The sequence below is a fragment of the Antennarius striatus genome, chromosome 9, assembly GCF_040054535.1.
Source record: "Antennarius striatus isolate MH-2024 chromosome 9, ASM4005453v1, whole genome shotgun sequence".
Taxonomy (NCBI): Eukaryota; Metazoa; Chordata; class Actinopteri; order Lophiiformes; family Antennariidae; genus Antennarius; species Antennarius striatus.
Window position 1 is genome coordinate 12476368 of NC_090784.1, and position 18172 is coordinate 12494539.

Genomic DNA, 18172 nt, shown 5'->3' on the forward strand with positions numbered 1-18172 from the left:
TGTGCAAATGGATCATTTTTACGTTTTATGGAAGTGGAAAATGTTTCAGTCACCGAAAAGACAAGAGTGTCAAGGAGAACAGAAGGTGCTAAACGCCTGCATCATGACCTGCTTCAAAGTGAACTGCGTGAATAAACTATGTGTTATCTACATGTTGACTTCATGTCCTATAGGCCTCAAGATTTATGAATACAGTGGTGCAGTTTTTATATCATTTCAGTTTCATGGATGTGACTAGTGAGGATGTGACCACGAAAATGTTACTCATCACTTGAAATGAAGAGATTTTATGTCTGTGCAAGTTTATGATAATGTAAATCATGCAACTCTCAACAAAACTGAATTTATGACAAATCATGTATGTGGTTTTTTTTGAGTCAAACATATTCATGATAATTACAGCAGGTATAACAGATTTATCTCACACTGTCTGTAACCGGGTTTAAATTCCTTTCATAGATTTACCTGAAGCAAAAAAGATGATGAAGTTTCAGACATAATTTTTTTCTCTTGATCTTTAAAAATATTGTGTTACAGAAGATGATATTTAAAGCAAAGTATAAAATAAACATGAAACTGCACCGTAGACGTGAACACAGCGTATACATATTTGAAAGGTATTTTGTCAGCTGAAAAAGAGCATGCTTGTACATACAGCAAAATATAACTGGTAAGGGATGTAAAGAAGCAGTGATGGTAAAGTTTCAGATTAAAATGCGTGCAAGCTCTACATAGAAGAAATCTTACATATAAATCCATCTAAAACGTTAAAACATTACCTGACAGCCACTCTCGTCTTTTCTTTTCCTTCCTAGTCACAGGGATCTGTGTTTCCTCATAGTTCTAATGGTGTATGCCGGGGCTAGACAGAGAGTCCAGCGGCAGGTAGGATCCAGACAATAGTATTGATTCCATTATTCTGATCTCTACCTACAACCTACCTGAATAACATCTGGACAGCTCCTCAGCTTTTGTTTCTGCAGGGCTGCTCTCAAAAATATGGAGAGCTGCTGCAAACTACAGGAAAATTAAGAAGAGAGAAAAACCTTGCTTACTTGAGAAATCACAAGTCTGCACACACACACACACACACACACACACACACACACACACACACACACACACACACACACACACACACACACACACACACACACACACACACACACACACATTCATTTACCCTTCGTGCTGCATTCATGGTTTTCAGCCATCTCTTTGCTTTGTATCCACTCTCTTCTCCTTTTTCCCTCTCCCTCTTTCCCAGTCGCTGCTGATTATCCTCCCATCTCTCTCTTTTTCCCTCTCGGATTTTTCAAGCCTCTGGTCTATACTAGCTGGTAACCCCCAACACACACACACACACACACACACACACACACACACACACACACACACACACACACACACACACACACACACACACACACACACACACACACACACACACACATTCTGTGAGCAATGTGTGTGGATGTGTTAGAGATGGGAAGAGAGAGTAAGAGTGCAGTAAGTGCACACATGTGTGTGTGTCAACGAAAGTGAGGAAGAGCGTGTATGTGTGTATGTGTGTGAGTGGAGGAGGTGGGGGGGCGATGGGGGAGGGAGGCAGGGTGGCTTGCAGAAAGTGGGGATGGAGGGGGAGGGTCAGAATCTGAAATGGGATGAGAATAGAGAGAAAATATGAAGCCCAGGAGCCTCATGAACCTGAGAACCTGACATGATAGCCTTTTCCTACGTGTAGAGCAATCATACCATCATCTAAATGATTACAGGATTTATGGTGTTGCTCAAACACGACCGCAAATTTCACCTTGATTGACATGAAAGCCAGTAAATAAACCCACTGCAGAATACTTAACCAGTGACAATGTGATTTGATTAAAGGGCTTTAAATCAAAGGTGGATCCGAGGCAGTGAAACGAAGGTTGTTTGAACCCAATGAAGTACTGATGAATGAAAACTGCATGAATGACAATGACGTTTTGCATGCATATACAATTAAACTACAGTACAGCGGTTTTGCAAATTCAGTATAGCATTATTATTTTGTTCACCCATAAACTGTCTGAAGGCAGTTTGATTCTTATACATGTCCTACTCTCCATGAGTACATAGAGTTACAGTTAGATAACAGAATCATATGGTCCTCTGGGAAATTCAGAATTGAAACTAAATCTAATTTAGACCCACTGATTGGCTGTCTGTTCAGCAAGATGGAGCATAAACACTACACTTGATGTGTAAGCATCATTAATGGCTTTAAAGTGGTCTGACCATGGCATACCACCAGAATAGAGTATCACCAGTGTGTCACAAGTTTAGAGTAAATGATAAATTGCTTTTGACCTAAAAGAATGAGCAGTCAACTGAGGCCTTGGATAGCACCTGTCTGAAGCGTAGCTAGTTAACACCCTCTGGGCTAGGAGAAAATTAATAAAATTAATAAACACAAATAAACAAAAGGATTTCTTCCAGCATTAAAAAGTGAACATCCTTTTCTCTGAAAGTCACTACAACATATAAAGGGACATATTGTCACCTTCATCCCCAAGGCACTCAGATGAGGCGTCTGTTTCATTAATATGCAAGACAAGCGTTCAATCTTTCAGAAATGGAGGTTACAATACCATCACTCCACTATACATTCATAATACCTTATGAATATTCACTTTATACCCACACTGCGTATAGTGTCACTTGAACAGCGGCGTCTACAGACACACACTCTGTGGAGCTGCATTTATTTCCTGCTTTGATCCTCGTCTGTGTACCTGTCTCATTCACAGCCATGATGCGCCACGGGCTTTTCATACCCCCCCCCCCCCCCAGATTCACAATCATACTGTAATGCCATGCCATCTAAATTTGCATAGAAACAACATGCTGTTACGCTTTTTGCTGTGCTGTGTGTGCTGTGTGTGCTGTGCCTTCTGTCCGTTTGCACCTGGGGTGAGTTTCTGTGCAGGATGCATTTGCACTCCTCATATACCCTTCATGATGATGACATCCCCGAGATGTACATTTCCAAACCCATGGATTGTGATTGTGACTAGATTATAGTGAACAGAAGCCTCTGTCTGCTTTCTTCTGTCTGTTTTCCCCCAGAAAGATACATGAGAGCAGTGCTGTTCCAGTCAAGCGGCTACCATAGGTGTTGATTTGGCTTCAAATCCAAGAAAAAGGCAGTTCTCTCCAGTGTGAGCAGTACTCGAACCTGAGTGACAAATGCAAAAAATGTCACAGACAGATGCATGAGTGTGTGTCTGGGTTTGTACGTGTGCCTTTGACTGCACTCTGCAGTGCCACCGAGAGACAAAGCACTACGACTGCTTCGCAGGGATGACATCATCAGTCTGGGATGGTGTCTGCCTTGTCTGTCTCAGTGTTGGGATGCTCCAGTTCGCTTTTTTTATCCTGAAAGATGACAGACATAATCGTTTTCAGCTTCATACCCCATCGCATTTGCTCTTTGCTTCTTCTTTTTTTTTTACATTGGAGTATGTGCGTGAAAGCTAATTCTCAAAACACGTTTTTAAGATTAATGTTTTCAAGACACCACAAGGAGCCTTTAGTGCTTTATGGTGTGACATTTACTCACAGGTCCAATGTTAAAAGATATGTTGTAGAGATGTGGTAATGTGAGAGCAAAGAAAACAAAGCTGTTCTCTGGTATAAATGACCTTTACGATGTGGTCGAGGTAGGGCAGGCTGCTCACTTTCCACTGCTTTGGCCCACAAATCTTACAACTGGGAGATGTACAGCTGTCTCTGGCATGAGAGTCGCACTGGGCAGTAGATGATAAAGAACACTACAACTGACAGTGCAGAATCAGCACAATTCTGATATATGCCCCCCCTTTTTTTTCCACCTACGTCCAGAAGGGGAGGAGAGCCAGCTATAACGCACTGCAGATGGCTGCTGTCTCAGCCACCAGTCTGATACACTGAGGGGAAGGCAGGCAGGGGAAGAGAGGTGGTGGCGTAACTACACTGGAAATATGATTGTGTGTTGCTGTGGGATGTAGAAAGCTGCGTACAATTTTGTACGAACATTTGCGTAGACGTATAATGCAGACAGACAATGATCATCTACCTGTTGTTCCATATAGTAAGAGATGGTTCGCTGCCATGCACAAGCATTCAGACAGTCTACCATTCATTTAAAGAGGCTTGTCTAAACATCAGAAAATGACATGACTTGGTGAAACTTCAAATCCATCTAATTTACCTCTCTATTGAATTGTTGAGCAATTCTCACCTTTTACAATTCCAATTTTATTTTTTCATTTTCTTTTAGGGAGATTTGCTGCAGCAAAGGACATATATTTGTCTAATTTGTCATACAATTATCTGATTGGCTGCACAGTTATCTGATTGGTCATAGAGTTGTCTGATTGGTCACATACAGAGGAAATTAATCCCATCTAGACATCAGGGCTTTGTGTGCTATCATTCTCTGACAGTACGTTGACAAAACTTCTCCTAATAGTAAAAAGGGGGTTCGTCATCCTTTCTCAAGTCTGCAGCAGAAGCAAGTCATCGTCAGTAACTACAAGCAACATCCATTCTAGCAGCAGGTGGTCCTCCTGACAAAGATGCCCTGCTACAAAAATGAGTCCATGCATGGGAAGTTAACGCTTTGCCCCTAAGGGCAGAGCATTGAAAAGAAATCATAGCTGAAAAGGATGAGCAATGAATTTAATCACTAGGAGATCCTCCAGTGAAATAACAACATACTTACCTCTCTACTGGGGGCACATTAGATGTGGCAAGAAGTGACTCCGCAGGGAAAGCTAGAAGGTTGTACAGTTATCTCCGTGCTGTTTATTATGCGAAACCATACAACCAACTACCTCACACTGCAGAGCACAAACTGTCGTGCTCCTCTCAACGCAAGATCTCCAGCAGAACCAAGGTTTCTGTGCAAATACTCTACTTATACACCTGGCCCCTGTCATGCAGCCAATTATCTTCTGCCTCATGCTTTTCTATGTGACCGATATACTGATATAGACCTCAAATGTCCTTATTTATGTATCATCTAGCAGATTTTAAGACTGGGTTATACACAGGCAACAGATTCTCCCCTTTTCCTTTCATTTGTTTTTGCACTGCGTTGTTTTATTTTTACAAGAACGTTTTCATGCTCGAGGGGTTTCTTTGGTCTGTTTTGTGAGTAAAGAATACAAAATTTTTTCAAAAAAACATACTAAACAGAATAGTGATGTGTCTTCGGAGCATAATTGGTGGTGTTTGTCTGTTTGTGCATGCAGTTATGGTAGATTTGGATTACAAATGGGGTCTTTGATGATATGGTTTGAAATGAAAAGATGGAAGTTATGATTTCACAGCATAAAATGAATGGGATTCAGTGCACCTTTATGGAATGCTGCAGTGGCTGTGATGTTACATGAACAGCTGCAGTGAGGGAATCCACATTTAAGGCTGCACACAAAAGCCTGTAGGTAGTTAATGAATACCAGCTATTTACACAAACACTGATAGATGCAGAGAAATGCCAATGAAGGGTGGCAACTGACTTTATCAAATCTACTCAAGGTGTATAAGAAAAATATGGGACAAGCTTGTTTCTCATAAAAAAACATTCTGAACTGGAAAAAAACAAAGCAAAACAATGAAAAACCATTCCTACACCGTTACATGAAGCCATTCATACATGTGTACTGCGAGGGTTCCTCCCCTCCAGATCCCTTTGTTGAATAAATTCAACTGGACTTGTAAGTGGACTTCTTCAGTTGTCAACTGAACTTCGTCAGAACAGAAGAAACTTAGTGGATGAGAAGTGAAGTGCATTCAAGAATTTCTGTCCTTAAAGTCCAGGTGACTCTAAAATGACCTGGTGACTGACAAACTTCTCAGATATTTTCGCTCCATCTATTCATAGTATTTCGATTTCTTGGGGGGTGGCGCCCTCTAGCGGTGACTACCTCTTACTTCTCTTTCTGACTGGTCCTTACTGAATGTCATGAGAAAGCAATGCAACAGTAAAAACTCAATAATACTGAGTCTGATCAGCTTGGTCAGCTTGCTCGTCAAATAACACTTTTTTCCACATAAAGCCAATATAAAAATATGATCATGTATCCAATCACATGCTGGAAAAAAATGTCAAAGCATTTCCATCCATTGCAGCTACATTATTATCAGCTCTACTGTTTGGATTTATGCTTTCATATATTTATATTTCGTCCAAAATCAACTATCAAATTTTAATGAATAGCTCTCAGATTTGCATAATTCTTTCTGCCATGAAGCTGATCACCTTTAATTTAGTCGTAAACTTTAATTAAAAGTCTTGAGCATGTCAGAAGTTGTGAAATTATTTAATATCCATTACAAAATAACACTATAACTAAATCCATTTTTGATCATCCTCCCCATAGGAAATACACGTTTCATAGTCCACTAAGATATATGGTTGGGCAATGTCTTGGTAACATTGGAGTGGGGGGGGCCGATTCAGCTGCAACCAGGTCAAAATGGTACCCTACTTAAATGTTGTTCAGCCATTAAAAAAAAAAACCAAAAAAACCCCTACGACTTCAGTTTGTCAGATATTTACTAAACACAATGCAAAAGCTTATTCTAAGTCTGCAACACTGAAAAGAGAGCAGTGCATGGGAACTGGACGAATATGGCATATGGGATTTAAGGATTTGTTCATTCAAAACAGGAGCATTACATGACAGCAAAGGAGTCAAGATCGTATTGTCTACACATCCTTCTCATCATACCTTTTGTCGAGCTGTGTCAATGTGCATGATTTAACCTTATGGAAGACTGTCAGTGCAAAACATTTAACCTGGTAGACAACAGGATTGTATGACAGGAGAAAAACGTTGATGGATAAATTTGTCTATTAGTTTCTCCTCCTTTCCTTTTTGGTTAGGGTTTAGAACCCTCCTCATCCCATGCATGGTCCTTCCAGTCTCCTTTGCATCATTCTGTCACAAAGTTCAGAACTCCCCTCCTTTCCCTTCTTCTCCTCACCCAGTGTGTCTCTGCTTCAGCCCTCAAGGATCCCCGTTTCCCGCCTCTTAACCAGTTAAACCAACCACTGTCTTCATGCCCCCCTGCTGCCTTCTCACCTTCTTCTGCCTTTATTCTTTATTAGTGAGTAGATCACAAAATAGACATCAGCCTATCAGCCATTCCTTCACCTGATTGACATACAGGACAGCCAGACACATGACTTTTTCTGGAATTTAGGTCACAGCGCATATCCAGAGATGGTGCAAAGCTAGCAGAAATAACAAGAAGTCAGCTAATGAGTTGCCCACAAGTATTAGCCCTTGGCTTTTTTGTCGTAAACTTGAGGAAAAACTATACAAGTGAGTGAGGGAGCTGGACCAAGTAAGAAAACAAAAACTTAAAGGGACAGTAAAGTTAGTTTTAAGTGACATATATGTTATTCATTATTATGAAAAATAGAAGAAAAAATAAATTTTATATGTGTAGGATCATCCGTTTGGTCAAAAAAGCTTAAAATCTGCGCCGCAGCAGCTTCCGCATTCAGTGGTCACGTGGGCGTCATACGTCACTGGGGACAAACATAGCTTAGCATCCATAAGAAACAATACAATTCTAGACGCTATTAACCCCAAAAGTATCATGGTTACCTGCGTGGTGAACGGTTGTGTCAACAGAACAGCAAAAAGACGCGAAGACAAGAACCTGTCGTTCTTTGGAATACCTTCTGGGAAGGTATAGCGCTAAAAATGCTTACGCGCTAGCCCGTCAATGGGATTGTCCATATTATGTTAGAATTGCATGTTTCTTATGGCTGCTAAACTATGTTTTGCCCCAGTGACGCATGACGCCCACGTGTCCACTGAATGCGGAAGTATGTTAAGTATCATTCCACCATGACTGATGATCATTTGGGCTCATGCTTTTATGCAAGGTACACCAACATACATATAAAGAATTCTCAATGTATTTATAAATAGAAATATATTTTGCATTTTTGTGGCAGGTATCATTTTGACTTGGTCATTTTATAAGTAGCTCGCAAAAGCTGATTATATTAGCTGAAAAAGTCTGAGCACCACTGATTTAAACCTAACGCAACACCAAAGATGTGACGCAAATGTGGGAAAGGGAAAGGCAGAAAACACACTGCTAGAGAGAGTGACACTGATCTTCTGAAATATGCCTGTGTTTCCTCCTCCAGGTGAGAGCAATGCTCTGTCCAACACTCATCTACTTTGGTTGATGCCAAGATGGCAAAATAAATGTTGCCATGGGAACCTTTTGCTTAGCAACACCAACAACCTGGCAGCTAGCCAGTCTGTTGCTATGGCACAGATGTCGATCTACATATGCTTCGTGTCCAGCCTTTTGAAGCTCAGTTTCAAAGTTTCCAATCAAACGCTTTAACGTAAGAATAGCTCTTTTAGGGTTTTAAAGAGTGAAGTTTTGTGTGTGTGTGTGTGTGTGTGTGTGTGTGTGTGTGTGTGTGTGTGTGTGTGTGTGTGTGTGTGTGTGTGTGTGTGTGTGTGTGTGTGTGTGTGTGTGTGTGTGTGTGTGTGTTGTATGGTGAAAGTCATAACGGATGAATGCAGTTCCATCTCCAGAAATACCATCATTCTATTTCCTGTTTCAATCTAAACTTAATTTTAGTCCGATTTTATTTCCTACTTCTGTGTCAGCAGCACAGCTAGAGTATTACAAAGGCTTGATAATTGTTTTATACTAACTACTCTTGTCAAAGCACCACTGGAGTCTCATTGAAATTATATAGTTTAAAACTTAACAGTTAAACTGAATTTAAAATGTTAATTTGATATTTTGATTTTGTACACAGTACATTAATTTGTGATGCAAACATAATCATCGTAATTAATTCTTACAACCTTGGTGAGTTTTAACTTAGTTTTATTCACTGACGTCCGTCCATCCATCCATTTTCTAAACCTGCTTCATCCGCTGTCGCGGGTCGTGGGGTGCTGGAGCCTAGCCTATCCCAGCTGACTGGGGGCGTGAGGCAGGGGACACTCCAGTCATGACGCCAGTGCACCACGGAGCCACACATACACAGAGATAAATACTCACACTCACAATAATTCCCTGCGGGCAATTTCATCCACCTAAAACGAATGTTTTTTTGCAGATGGGAGGAAGCCGGAGAACCCGGAGAGAACCCACATAGACAAGCGGAGAAGGTTCTAACTCCACACAGAGCGGGACTCAAATTCGGAATAAGAATAAATGTAAAGTTTATGAAATATGAATTCATGTATGAACATTATTCTGTCAACATTTGTGTTTTCAGCCAATGTTTTGCATGCTTGCAAAAGACTGAGACAACCCAGGCTGCAAGACAAATATTTAACCGAGTGCATGAATTGAGTTTTGGACATAAAAGTCAAACATTATTGCTACGTTATTAAAGTGTTCTGGCAGCGCTGGTTTTGTTGAAGTTAATAAATAAGTGATAGGCACAGGATGAGTTGAGATCAGCGTCTGGATAATAAATATGTGTTTCTCCCCTCAAGACATTGTGACAATAACTGTATATTATGGGAGTCAGAATTGATTGAATTATCTATTACCACTATTTCATCTTTGTGTGTAATTAACAAGGACAACAGATTAATTTTGTTGAATAATTTTCCTGAATTTACTGTTAATAATAATAATAATAATGATAATAATAATAATAATAATAATAATAATAATAATAATAATAATAATAATAATAATAATAATAATAATAATAATAATAATAATAATAATAATAATAATAATAATAATAATAATAATACATTTTATTCAAGGCCACTTTTCTAAGCACTCAAGGACACTGTACAGAATTAACCCCTTAATAGGGCAATCATTAAAATTGAAATTGAAATAGCTCTAGTTCTATAGTTATAGAACTTGAATTACAGCTAAAGTTAGAATTCTCTTTTAGTTCCATTTTAACATTTTTCAAAATGTTCAGTGTTATGTAGAAAATCATCATAAACACCAAAAATAATCACGCTCGCCTATGTGTGTGTGTGTGTGTGTGTGTGTGTGTGTGTGTGTGTGTGTGTGTGTGTGTGTGTGTGTGTGTGTGTGTGTGTGTGTGTGTGTGTGTGTGTGTGTGTGTGTGTGTGTGTGTGTGTGTGTGTGTGTGTTGAGCCACAGTTCATAGGTTCAGTATCCACTCAGCATCTTGTGTCACTGGACAAAAGTGTGGAGAGTTATGGACTTACTCCAGCTGTCTTAAAAACAGCACCAGCTTCACAATTCAAGCAGCACGACAACCTCTGGAATACTTCTGTTCATACCTTAACTCTCATTCACACAGATGCAGCAGGAGAGTGGGTACGGTTTTTACAGACTTGCAAACAGATATAATGCAGACACTCAGTTGAAAGTAAAATATCATAATTAATTATAAGATACATGTAAGTGATAATGTAAAAATAAATAAGGCAGAGTTCACCGTCAAACACACAACCAAACAGCTGCTCTCCAAATCATTTAGTTATCACACTATGGAAATACAAGAATCACTTTCTATATTTTTTAACAACTCCGAAGTACAGAGCGCGATGACTATTTCACACCACAACACACTAATCTATAAGTAGACCTACATTAGAAGCTACATTGAACTCTTGAATGTTTGCTTTACTTCTTGGGTACTGCCATTCACGACTGTTTGGGTCTTATCTTTATTAGACGTTATCGTTTCAGTGTTTCCCTGGTGGAACACGTCACATAAAACATATTTATAATTCTCAGTTTGTGATTGTTCAGCTCAACATTTGTAGGTGTATAAATCTTGATATGCACTCATTTGCTCAGTGGTGTGGACAAAGCCATGCACCAGCTTGGACCGCTAAGCCTCCTGCTCTGGTTTGGTAAATACTGCATAACTTCAAAAGAAGCAGCCAAACAGCTTTAGCTGGCCGACTGCACAATGAGCATAATAGCCCCCCCACCCCCACCCCCTGAGAGCTCCAGCCCAGTTCATTTACCCTTGCAACTGCTGCATGTGCACATGTGTCTTTGTTTCACTCGGAGGCTCCCCACCTTCTGCTCCTTACAAAGCGGATGTATAGAGGAACATTTAAGACCTCATTTTTTACAGAGGAAATGCACCCCCCCCCCTCCCTCTCGTCTGTTCTGTTTGCCTCTCACATGTAATGCCTGATTGACCACAGTACCCCTTAAAGAGGTCAAAGGGCAGACAAAACAGTCTGGTGTCATGGCAACCTGTGTGCCACCAACCAGTATGGTGAGGGGGGGAAGCAGGGGGGACCAATGAGCTGTGAGTTAACCCCTTGAGAATGCCTTGAATTTAGGCTAATGTGTGTACAAACACAAACACACCCACATGATGCACCTGCACCATTAAAAGGACCCTCATAATTTGGACTCCAGAATAATCGTGCATTGAATGTGAGTGTAAGGTGGCGCACACACTGATGGCTGCATGGGGGGGGGGTGCTGTTTGCGGGGGCACAGGAGACAGTTCTGTGAGAAAGGTTCTTTGTGACCACTCGATGCAATGGGAGTGTTTGTGTGTAGGGATAAGGGATAAATGGGAAGCAAAAGAATTCAGATCAATACTAAACTGAGAGGGGGAGAGTGGGGCTTAGAGGAGAGTAGTAGGTGGTGAGAGGGCGGGGCCACAGACGGACTGATTAATCATTCCTGTATCGTTATTGACTTTCTGCTGAGACGTGTAATTCAGAGTCAGGTCAGATTCTGAATTTTGAGTTTGCTTGCATATGTGTGTGTGTGTGTGTGTGTGTGTGTGTCTGTGTGTGTGTGTGCGTGTGTGTGTTGTACGGTGGAAAGTCATTATTAAGGTTTGACACTGTGGCTGCTTGAGTCCTGCTCAGATTACCTTTTTCATATCCAGCGTGTTGCTACAACTTTTATACACTTAGTTTGCATTTAAACTCAACAGCCGTAATGGATTTAATTATTCATGTTCAAATAAAAGAGCTACTATACTCTTCCAGTGTGGACCGGGATGCAAAAGAGGTGAAAGAGGAAATCCTTTTTTGAGTGGAGTTAATGAGGAGCTGATGACTGAACAGACACAACAGAGGGAAGGAGGCGGCTGGAGGTGAAGGAGGGGTAGGGGCTGCCCTGACATCTGACCCTCCAGCTTTGACCTTGTTCAGTGTGTAAAGCAGCTGAAGTCATGTATTAGCACACACTTACATACAATGTTTTTAAAAAGATGCTTTCTGGAGTCCTTTTAACACAAACATCTGACTCTGAATTAGTAAAACTGACATAATTGGCTTATAATTCCAGCATGGGAGCGATGTGGGACGTCACCACACACGGTGCTTTCCTCTAATTACGACCCCTTTAGAAACGGCAACTTGTGACGGGACGAGGGGCTGAGATAACTGAATGAAAACCCCATTCAGTGTTACCTTGAACTTGAACAATGAGTCTGGTGTTTGTGCTGAGGCCACTTCCTGACCTTTCCATCCCTCTGTGGAAGCAACCAACCGCTGCCTGTCCTTTTATCTTACAGATGTGACCCCGCTGACCCCCCGCTGTCCAAAGAACAGCAGGTTTTACATCCATCCTTGGCTGACTACACAATCTCTGACTTGTAAAAGTTGTTTTATATACTGTTGTGTAGTATTTACAGAGCATCACGTCACTTTAGCTAGTGGACACTCTCCATCAGACCAGCTCATTTTTATTGGCTGAGGTGATTGTTGTGCTCTGAACTATGAAGTTCATTTTCTGATGATTAACTGAGCAGACAGAAAATGAACACAAATGATTCCTCCTCTACTCCTTACCCCCCCCCCCCGCTTTCCTTCCACAGATGCTTTTTTTCTTCCTTTCCACCCACTGCCTCGCAGCCAGCCTGCTTCTGTATGCCTTCATCTCTCTTTTCCCCTCTGCCTCCTCACCGCTCCCACCTCTCCTCCTGTCTGTCTGGCGCTGGAGAGTTGGCAGACTCCAGGGTGTCGGTTTGTGATGCAGCCAGCTGACACCCCCAAACGACACCGCAGAGCTTGTCTGTCACTACAAAGCGTGATGGAGAACCTTGTGAACGCCGCCAGTATACCACCAGAGGAAATGCAATGACACTTGATTTTACAAACTTATGTTCCATTTACATCTACAGCTAATGATTATTTCTGGTTTTGCTTTGATATTGAAATACAATGCCTGTTATTCTCTGCCATAGCTGAAATATAACAGTTATATCATCACAGCGGTTGCTCTGTGTCTGTGCCTTTTGACCAGTGGTTTAATTTCACAATTAGATGCTTTTGTATATTTACATTTTTAAAAATTATATTTATCTTTCCACAGTGAGAAAAATTTAAAGTACAGGTTTCCATGATTTTTTTTCCATGATCATACCTGAGCAAGATTTTTAAGTAACAATCATTATACCTGATATGAACCTGTTGACAGTTATTGTGCGGACACATGTAACTATTTTCTGGTCCACAAATGATATGAACAAAGGCCCTTCCATTAGAACGCTCCTCCATAAATCATACCTGACTGATGTACAAGGTGGATATGAGGCCAGCAGTGGTGAAATACTGTGCTAGAATTCTGACACTTAGGCCCCGTCCACACGATAACAGATATTTTAAAAACACAACTTTTTTGTTGCGTTTACGCCTTCCGTCCACACGACAACGCAGATATCCGGGACGCTGGCCAAGGTGGATTTTTTAAAAACATTGGGTCTGCGTTGTCGTGTGGACGGGCCTATCTGTGACTTTTTTAAAATGCTGACGTCTTGCCTGTGACGAAAACCGCTGTGACGTCATATTTATGGGCCCGTGTGTTGTGACAACAAAACACGGAGGATTCCTATTGGATAAAATTTGACTCGATACTGCCACCACATGGTTTGGCATGCTTATAGCCGTCTTCGAAAACGCACTGCTGCGTTTACGTGTGGATGGAGATTTTTTTTAAAACGCTGACGTGTGGACGTGAATCGTTTTCGATGCGTTTTTAAAAAGTTCCGTTTTTAAAATAATCCGTCATCGTGTGGACGGGGCCTCAGTTTCACTGTCTGTTGCTTTTTACCCAACCCCCAACTCCTGAGGCTCTTTAGATGTCTCAGACATCTGAAGAGTCTGAGAGGAGAGGGGAGATGGCGAGGATCAAAACTTGAGGGGAGCATAGAGTAATAAGAATGAGATAGACGTAGGAATTTGATGATGATGTAGATCAAATGTGAGACAGATGTGGCAGATGGAAGAGAAAGACTGGAGGGAAAGGGATTGGGGTAGTTTGGCAAAGGTAAGAAGCAATGCTGAGACCTACCAATGCAAAAGTGAGGAATTCCTACAGCTGAATCCAAACACATTCCTACAGCCGGCCAATATTAACCCCCACCTCTCCACCTCTGCCTCCATTTAAATGCAAAAGGCAGCCACCTGGGGGAAACAACTCATTAAAGGAAGGAAGGAGGGAACGAGGGAAGGACGGAAGGAGAGGAGGAAGGAAAGAAGGAAGGAATGAAGGAAGGAAGGAAGGAAGGAAGGAAGGAAGGAAGGAAGGAAGGAACGAGGGAAGGAAGGAAAGAAGGAAGGAAGAAAGGATGGAAGGAAGGAAGGAAGGAAGGAGGAAAGGATGAAAGGAAGGATTGAAGGAAGGAAGGAAGGAAGGAAGGAAGGAAGGAAGGAAGGAAGGAAGGAAGGTGGAAAGGATGAAAGGAAGGATTGAAGGAAGGAAGGAAGGAAGGAAGGAAGGAAGGAAGGAGGAAAGGATGAAAGGAAGGAAGGAAGGAAGGAAGGAAGGAAGGAAGGAAGGAAGGAAGGAAGGAAGGAAGGAAGGAAGGAAGGAAGGAAGGAAGGAAGGAAGGAAGGAAGGAAGGAAGGACAAGTTACATGATGTGAGAAAAATGTCACTCATGAATGATAATGAAGCACTGAGACGTGTAAACTGAATGTTTCAGATCCTGCTTTTGTTTGCAGTTCACTCTTAAACCTTGTTCAGCAGTTGACTGTGGAATGCTGGAACATTTAATGGAACATTGTGGATGGAGCGGTGTTCTACTGTCTCTTCTTTGATCAGAGGCAGATATTTATATCTGCTCCATTCTACTTACTTATTGAAACTGTCGGCTCAGGGAAATGATTCTTTTTTTATCTAAAGGAGGGGATATTAATACTTACTTACTAGAAGAGGGCTGGTTATTGTAGATACACACTGAAAGTTTGGTTTGCTTTGTGAAACATGACCCAACTAGGATGTGATATATCATATATTAATATAGATCCATTTTGAAGTGTTTTCTGACTTTATCTAACAGCATTTTGGGATGAAGTAGACAGAAATGCTTTCCCTGGGGACAAACTCTTGATCCGATTTAAGCTGGAGACAATTTATGTGGTATGTGGTATTAGTCCTAGACCCTGAGCCACCATGATTGCCTTGTCCTGGCTTTCATGGCAGAGTCAGACACTGAATCCTAAGACTGTGCTCTTTATAATAATAATTACATAAACTTAATCCAACATTAACACTTTTCTGAACTATCCAAAATGTTTACTATAAACGACAATGCTGACCATTCTTAATGTCTTACATATATGTGTTGAAACAAGATGATATAAATACTGTATGTCTACACAGATGAAGTTCTGTACTTTAAAATATGAGCTAAATATTGTCTACAAGTAATTAATATAAAGTCCTAGAGGAGAGAGGGAGATATATAAAGTATTCTGTATACTGTCTATCGTGTCAAACTCCATGTGCAAAATGAAATAAAATGCAATACCACACTGGATGAAATCATCTACAGGTATAGAAGTTTTAAAGGAAATCATTGCAAGTTTTAAGTCAATAACTGTTATATTACATTAGGTGACTAGTATTGATGTTCTAACATCTAAGGACATAGTTTGGTTAGCGAAACTTATTGAGTGAAATTAATCTTCAAAAACAAATAATTTTGGAAATAAGCAGATTTTAGCAATTACAGCTGTCAGATAAAAGTAGTGTAAAATTTAAAATGAATAAAAATCTATGGTTTAACAGAGACTAAAGCATCGGCAGTGATCATCTGTCTCATGCTATATTAGCAACATCCAGCAATAACATCAAGGCATGAACCTCCTGGAACTGAAACAGAATGCAAAAACTTCACGTCAGTCAGAGATTTATCAGATTAACAGTACTCTGTTTATAAAGCTGGACCTCTCTCAGCTCCGGCCCAGTTTCAGCACCATGTTCCAGACAAGACAGATAAAAAGTGATGCAACTGGAACACAGAGACTGAGGGGAATCACTCTCACTCAGAGTGTAATAGAGCGTTAGCCCATCCACAGCAGTCACATTGTGCAGTGCTTTCTTTCGAGGCAGGACCCTACTGCCTGTTAAGTGTGGCCCTTTTCCTGGCCCTTTCAAACCAAAGCAACATAATTACTGTATGAGCAAAGCCAAGTACAGTAATATAGAATGAACTGAAATGCAGGAATGGCTTTCTGTGCACTCTGAAGCTTAGCTGTGCTGCAAAAACTGCAGCTTCAAGTTCAAGTTGTTTTAAATAACTGACACATTCACAGTCCACACTATATACCAGGGTAATTTATTATTTCTGACAAAGCACTCCGTTTTATTTCACACAGAAGTGGTGGCATAGAGACTCTAAATGACTCAGCTGCTCATCATCATAAAGTACTATGATATTGTATGCTATCTAAATGGCACTAAAGCCACTTCATGGTCTCTGCATTTAATTTTCATAACATCAGACAATAGCAAAGAAAAAACTCCATATTTGATTAGTCAGTCAGTCAGTCATCTTCAGATTACCACCGCTGCATCCGCTGCAGCGGGTCACGGGGAGCTGGAGCCTATCTCAGCGGCATAGGGCGTGAGGCGGGGGACACTCTGGACACAACGCCAGTGCACCGCAGAGCCAAAACATAAAGACACACAACCATGCACACACAGCCTCATTCCTCGTGGGCAATTTGGAACTGCCAATCAACCTGAAGCGCATGCTTTTGGAGGTGGGAGGAAGCCGGGGAACCCACGCAGACACGGGGAGAGCATGCAAACTCCGCACAGAGCGGGACTCGAACCTGAGTCCGCCTTATTGTGAGGCAGCAGTGCTAACCACTGCGACACCGTGCCACCCTCCATATTTGATTAATGTGCACAAAATACCTTTTGGATTTTTTTCACAAGCTTAAATAATCAGTCTTTGTAAGCAAACTACTTTCTTGAAAAACATCTTCAACATATAATAGAAAATATTGTAATGGGTTTAATGCTTTAATATTTAAACATCATGCATGTGTATAAGTTAAAGCTGTTTCATACTAAGGAGGTAATCTGCTGGGACATGGGGACCACAGGAGACTGAGCCAACGGGGGCAGTGAACACATCACTGCAGTGGCCACACTTTGAGACATGCAGACTAAACAACCGCCGATCGAGCCACCGAATGAGATGACATTACTCACTAACTCAGGGTCAGCTTGGCAGACAGTAAACTAGTAATCATTTATATTGCAAAAGAACCAATCATTTCCTCATATATATAAACATCCACTTGTGGTTATAGTAAATGCAGCATTGATATATTGAAGACATTTAAATTTTTCAAACATTTTCAAAATATCAACCAGATTTTTTGTGGGGGGGTTTTTTTTTCTAACTTTACAAAATATATTATGAACATGTGATGAAGCCAATCAACAAATCTGGGAAATATTTCATAAGTGTTAACCAAAGTACTGTTTTATGAGTAATTCATAATTAATCTCTACTAATTCCACTGAAACAAGTGCAGTATGTGTTTTTAATTATCATTTTCTGCTAACCTGCCTTTGCTAAACCCTGTCTATGTGCGCCTTCAGACCTCAAATCATCAAACTCGGCAAGATGAAACTATTTTCATAATAATAGTGTTAAACTTTTGTTCAGACACACATTTTTAGGCAACTACCATCCCTGCAGTCACGCTCTGATCTGCAGATCAGGGGAAGACTTTTTCTGCCCTTTGACTAACGATGCTTCCTGGCAGAGAGACAAGCAGGGGTACCTCCACGAGTTGGTTTTAGTCAGGGTAAAGAGACTGTATCAGATCCCCATGGAGATGGACAGGATTGTTACACGCATAGACTGAGGAGAAATCAAAGCTCTTCAAGCAAACATGTGGGAAGAACAGCAAGTTGTCTT

The 18172-nt window shown here is 40.9% G+C and overlaps 1 protein-coding gene across 2 annotated transcripts in view; it reads right to left on the reverse strand.

Annotated features, from left to right (window-relative positions):
• spaca6 (sperm acrosome associated 6) overlaps positions 1–18172 on the reverse strand; it is a 32819-nt gene that overhangs the window by 13478 nt on the left and 1169 nt on the right. For both annotated transcript variants that reach the window (XM_068323948.1, XM_068323946.1), the window contains exon 2: positions 942–1017. The gene's annotated coding sequence lies outside the window, so the exon portion shown is untranslated. The remainder of the gene's footprint in view (positions 1–941; positions 1018–18172) is intronic.